This window comes from Cervus elaphus, chromosome 12, assembly GCF_910594005.1.
Source record: "Cervus elaphus chromosome 12, mCerEla1.1, whole genome shotgun sequence".
Lineage (NCBI taxonomy): Eukaryota > Metazoa > Chordata > Mammalia > Artiodactyla > Cervidae > Cervus > Cervus elaphus.
This window is the reverse complement of record NC_057826.1, coordinates 26,493,963-26,499,962: the sequence shown is the minus strand read 5'-3', so window position 1 is coordinate 26,499,962 and position 6,000 is coordinate 26,493,963.

Sequence of the window (6,000 nt, the reverse complement as noted above, 5' to 3'; positions counted from 1 at the left end):
AGGCATGTCTGACTCTTTGTGACCCCATGGACTGTAGCCCACCAGGCTTCTCTGTCCATGGGATTTCCTAGGCAAGAATACTAGAGTGAGTTGCCATTTCCTCCTTCAGGGGACCTTCCCAACACAGGGATCTAACCTGCGTCTCCTGATTGGCAGGCAGATTCTTTACCACTGAGCAACGTGGGAAGCCCCACACTGCCAACAATTCTCATCCTGCTACTCTCCAACACAAAATTCAACACAAAATCCATCACCTACAGGGCAAATTCTGAACACCTCTGTCCTAGTACATTCCTTCATTATCTGACTCCTCCTGCTTGTGTAATTCGCATCAATTTATATCATTTGCTGCTCACTTCATGTCAAGCAACACTGAATGGTTCATAATTTCCTCAAGCTATAGCACAGTCATTCATGCTTCCTCTGCTTGAATACCCTCCTCTCTTCATTTACTTGCAAACTTCCTACAGTTCCTGTCCCTGGTTAAATGCCACTCCTCTGACTTTCCTCCTGAAACTCCTACATGTCCATTGACCCTTATCTGCACCTCCACTGTGACAATTGTATTATAATTAGTAATTTGCACCCCTGTATCCCCATTAGACACACCCCCTATGCCACAGCTTTTACTTTTCTGACCGTAAAATTAATATATTTTTATCATATAAATTCAAACTAAGTGTAGAAAAAGAAAAGGCCTCTCAAAACCCACTCCCAAAGATAACTCTTACTGTCCTAGAGCAGGAACCATGCTATCTTTCTATCTTTGAGTTTAGAACATAACAGTGCCTGGCATATAAATGCCTGGGAATATCTTCATAAAATGAAGATGGCATAACTGACTACACCAGTCAATAGTGATGGAATCACACAGGATAATAAGTGTGAAAATTCTCTGAACACTGAAAAACATTGTGGAAGCAACAAATTTGTGTGATCAGTGACGAACAGCCGTGGGCCTCATTTTATCTGACTTCTACTACCTGACAAACTCAGTTCCACTGATGACAATGATGATGATGATAACTAACATTTATCAAGGACTTTTCATGTCCCAAGCACTCTGCTACATGCTTCAATTGTATCGACTCATTAAAATTTTAGAACAACTGAAAAGGTAAAGGCTATTAATTGCTCCATTTTTTTTTTTTTTTCAGATGAGGAAGCCAAGGCACAGAGAGATTATGTAACTTGCCCCTCAAACCACAGAAGCAACAATTTAATACAGCCAGGACTTAAACCCAGGCAATCTGACATCTGAGTCCACACTGTTAACCACATAGATCACATTATAGCCTCCTACCTACAATCCTGAGAATGTTACCAGGTCAGAACAGAAGCCAGCTACTTCCTATTCTTATCTTGGAACCATAACTAAGTTTACCTCTGCAAATCTCTGTTTTCTCCTGTGTCCTGTGTTTCCTCTTGGGATTAGTGGTTGCTATTGCACAAAGTTGCCTGAAGGACTCTCTCTAAAACTGCTTCAGAAAGCAAAGTCAGGTTGGGGATCAGACCTAGAGCCTAGAGCAAGTGGTTGATTGCATCAAAACAGATCTGTCAGGAAAGAGAAGCAAAAGGACCACACTGGTGCAGGGAATAAGTACTCCGAATCTAGGAAGAGCTAAAAATCTATTGATGGGTACATTGGTGTGGTCCTGATGATGCTGAGAACACAGTACTCAAAGTTGGGCCTTATCAAAGACTCCATGCCAAGTGACCAGGCTTGGTGAAGGGAAGAGAGCATTCACAAAACTCACCTCTTTTTTTCTTTTTCTTTTATTTCGCCACTCTGCCCAGCAGGTGGGATCTTAGTTTGCCAATCAGGGATCGAATCCGTGCCCCCTGCAGTTGAAGCTCAGAGGCTTAACCACCAGACTGCCAGGGAAATCCCCAAGACTCACTTCTTAATAATTCAGTTCTTTGGCTTTGACCAATACAAATGGTAGCGGCAGTTAATAGTACAGTTAGAAATGTAAACTATTATCTATATGTAACATCTGAGGTGTGTGAGCAAGCCACAAAGGAAGCAGAGAGAACCCCATAATGGCGGGTGCTTACAGTTGGTGCCTGGATCCAAAATAGCCTTCAGGGCTCACAAAACTCAATCCAAATTTAAAAAGAGTTGCCAGGTGGAGTGTTGCAGCTCTATCCAGCCAGATGACAGTAAAATCATGCCAGGTCCAGTGCACTGTGAGACTCATAGCCACTGAAGGTCTCCAAGGAAAAAGTACTGGGTTAAACCTCCTTTTAGGAGCTCATTCAACACCTGAGCCAAGCTACATTATTTGCAAAGCCCTTAAGGAAATATGTAGCCTTTGTTCCCTCCAAGAGAAAAGAAATCAAGGCACAGAGAGCAATTTTATAAATACAGTCTAGTCTAATAAATGAGGAGGCTATAGGAATTAAAAAAAAAAAAAACACACAGAAAGGCTAAGGCAATATGAGCACAGTATTGTCCCTAGGCTAGGGTCTAAAGACAGAGGGTAGAAAACTAACCAACCTGCTGTTAACTAGAAAAGGAAAGCTAAGCACTAACCAGTAAGTTTCTATGAAGTAATCTTGCAAATGCTCTGAATGTCAGAGAAGAGCATGAGCCTTAGAAGGAAGAGCTTCTGAATACACACAATTGCAGGATGAATCAACAGTGAGGCCCTGAACTGGCACCAAGGAATATTTCTCCAGAAGAGAAATTAACAATTTCAGCTATTATATAGTGTTATTGAGCCCAGAAAAGAGGCTCAGGGAAACACAGCTCTCAGACTAAAGCAGTGAAAAATCAAGACAGAAGAGATGTGATGAACCATCTGCAGAGGTAGCTCACCCCTCGAAATATTTTGTGAATGCGTTTGCATAGAATCTCAGAAAGACCTGAGTCCAGTGCTCATGACTAAAATTAACCACGAATTTTATGCCTCTGTGCCTGTGCACATGTTGTTCCTTCTGCCCAGTTTATCTTCCTTGCTCTTTTCTCCCCGTTCTCCAGTCTATCGGGTAAACTATTTTTCTTTCCAAACACAGTCCAGGCATCATCTTTTCTTAACCTGTGCCTGAGAACAGAATGAATCACACTCTCATCCCGCCTACTTGTTCACTCTGTACATTGTATTATTTTTATTAGAGACCCTGTCTCATCTAGCACAGTGCAAGCCCTACGAGGATGAGACCAAATCTCTTCCTCCTGTGTCAACTGCCACAGTGTCCAGTTCAATAGGCATTCATCCCAACTCATCAGTTGAGTCAGCCAGGAGAGGGGAGGAGGGATATGTCTCCTCTAAGAGCGGTGCATCAGGGTCTTTAGGCAGCAGTGACAGGGAGTGGGGAGGGGGTTGCAGGATTAGCATAGTAATACTGTAACAGATTTGAAAGTGCAATTGAAAGTCTCTCAGTCGTGTCCGACTCTTTGTGACCCCATGCCCTGGGGCCTGCCATGCTCCTCTGTCCATGAAATTTTCCAGGCAAAAATACTGGAGTGGGTAGCCGTTCCCTTCTCCAGGGGATCTTCCCAACTCAGGGATCAAACCCAGGTCTGCTGAATTGCAGGCAGATTCTTTACTGTCTGAGCCACCAGGAAAGCTTTAGGGGCAGTAATAGGTTTAGGGGCAGTATTGGAATCTACATGAGCCATGAGATTTTTATGTTTATTGAGAGAGGATTCCAATTGTTTTTGTTTTGTTTTGAATGAGAAAAAGTGATTTAGTAGGGAGACAAATTTGTAAACTGAAATGTCAAGCTGCTATAAAAGTATACACAAGATTGAGAAAAAAAGATTAAGAACCGGTACAAAGCAAAGGAATGATTACCTCCCCAGGTGGAGACCAGAAAGAGTTTCAGAAGGAGAAATGATTGATCTGGGGCTTAAGAACAAATACAAGTTTGCCAAATAAACCCCCAGGCAGACAGAACAACCTTACCAAATCATGGAAATAGTTTTATTCTTGTTCAGTCACTCAGTCGCATCAGACTCTTTGTGACCCCATGGACTGCAGCATGCCAATCTCCTCTGTCCTCCACTATTTCTGGGAGTTTGCTCAGATACATGTCCATTGAGTTGGTGATGCTATCTAATCATCTCCTCCTTTGTTGCCCACTTCTCTTGCCCTCAGTCTTTCCCAGCATCAGGGTGTTTTCCAGTGAGTCAGCTCTTCACATCTGGTGGCCAAAGTATTGAAGCTTCAGCTTCAGCATCAGTCCTTTCAGTGAATATTCAGGGTTGATTTCCTTTAGGATTGACTGGTTTGATCTCCTTGCAGTCTATAATGTTATAAATATTACTTTGCACTCACTCTCTTCTCAGACACTGCTCTAAAAGCTTTGACATATGTCAGTTCATGTAATGTTTTGAACAATCTTAAAAAGCTGATACAACATTATCAAGTTCCACTGCTTATAACAGAGACCTAAAATAACAGTGGCTTAAATGATAGTTTAATAGGTCCTTTCTCCACAAAACCTCAGGGTCCCAGGTTTCTTTTAGCCAACTACTCTAGGCCTTCATCCTCCTGGTCCAAGATGTTGACTAGAGCTCCAGCCATCACATCCACATTCCAGATGGCAGAAGGGAGCAAAGGAACTCAACCATCATTTTATGGAAGTTCTACATATGTTTCATTAACCCAATTTAGTCTTTTTTTTTGGCCATGCCACACACGGCTTATGGAATCTCAGTTCCCTCACCAGGGATTGAACCTGGACCACAGTAGTGAAAGCCTGAAATCTTAACCACCAGCCCACCAGGGAACTCCCAACCCAAACTAGCCTTTTTTTTTTTTAATATTTATTTTTATTTCTTATTTATTTGGCTGCATTGGCTCTTACTTGAGGCACATGGGATCTTTGATCTTTGTTGTAGCATGCAAACTCTTAGTTGTGACGTGTGGGATCTAGTGCACTGACAAAGGATTGAATGTGGGCCCCCTGCATTGGGAGTGCAGTCTTAGTCACTGAACCACCAGGGAAGTCCCTCAATGAAATCTTATAACCACAAAGTTAAGAAATACTCTGGAAAATACAATCTTTATTCTGGACATTACATCCCCATCCTAAATGTGGGGGTTCCATACTATGGAAAGGAAGAATAGATAATGGGAGACAATTAAGTTTTTATTACATTGGAAGGAAAGTTATGACCAACCTAGACAGTATATTAAAAAGCAGAGACATTACTTTGTCAACAAAGGTCCGTCTAGTCAAGGCTATGGCTTTTCCAGTGGTCATGTATGGATGTGAGTGTTGGACTATAAAGAAAGCTGAGCGCCGAAGAATTGATGCTTTTGAACTGTGGTGTTGGAGAAAACTCTTGCGAGTCCCTTGGATTGCAAGGAGATCCAACCAGTCCATCCTAAAGGAGATCAGTCCTGGGTGTTCATTGGCAGGACTGATGTTGAAGCTGAAACTCCAATACTTTGGCCACCTGATACGAAGAGTTGACTCATTGGAAAAGACCCTGATGCTGGGAAAGATTGTGGGCAGGAGGCGAAGGGGACCACAGAAGACGAGATGGTTGGATGGCATCACTGACTCAATGGACATGGATTTGGGTGAACTCCAGGACTTGGTGATGGACAGGGAGGCCTGGCTTGCTGTGGTTCACGGGGTTGCAAAGAGTCAGACATGACTGAGCGACTGAACTGAACTGATCTTCATTTTTCATATAATAAAACTGATGCAAAGTGTGGTTACATTATTTTCATGGTGCATTCAGGGATTTCAAGTAGTTTCTTTTGGCTGATGCACAAGTATAAAATTGGGAGGAATGAAAGGTGATGAGGCCGCAAAGTTGTATGGTTTTAATTCTGACATGTCACATGATCAAAAAGGTAATGGGTAGTGAAAAGCACAAAACCCAGGCAGCACTAAAGTGCAGAAGAAATATAATGTGAGGAATCTCAAAGCTAGATAACTGAGAGTTAGTTTGTGGATCTGAGAGATGTATTTACTAATGAGTCAGTAACCGAATAAGTTAATTCAAATAATATCACCAACTTCAGAAGCAATCAGTAT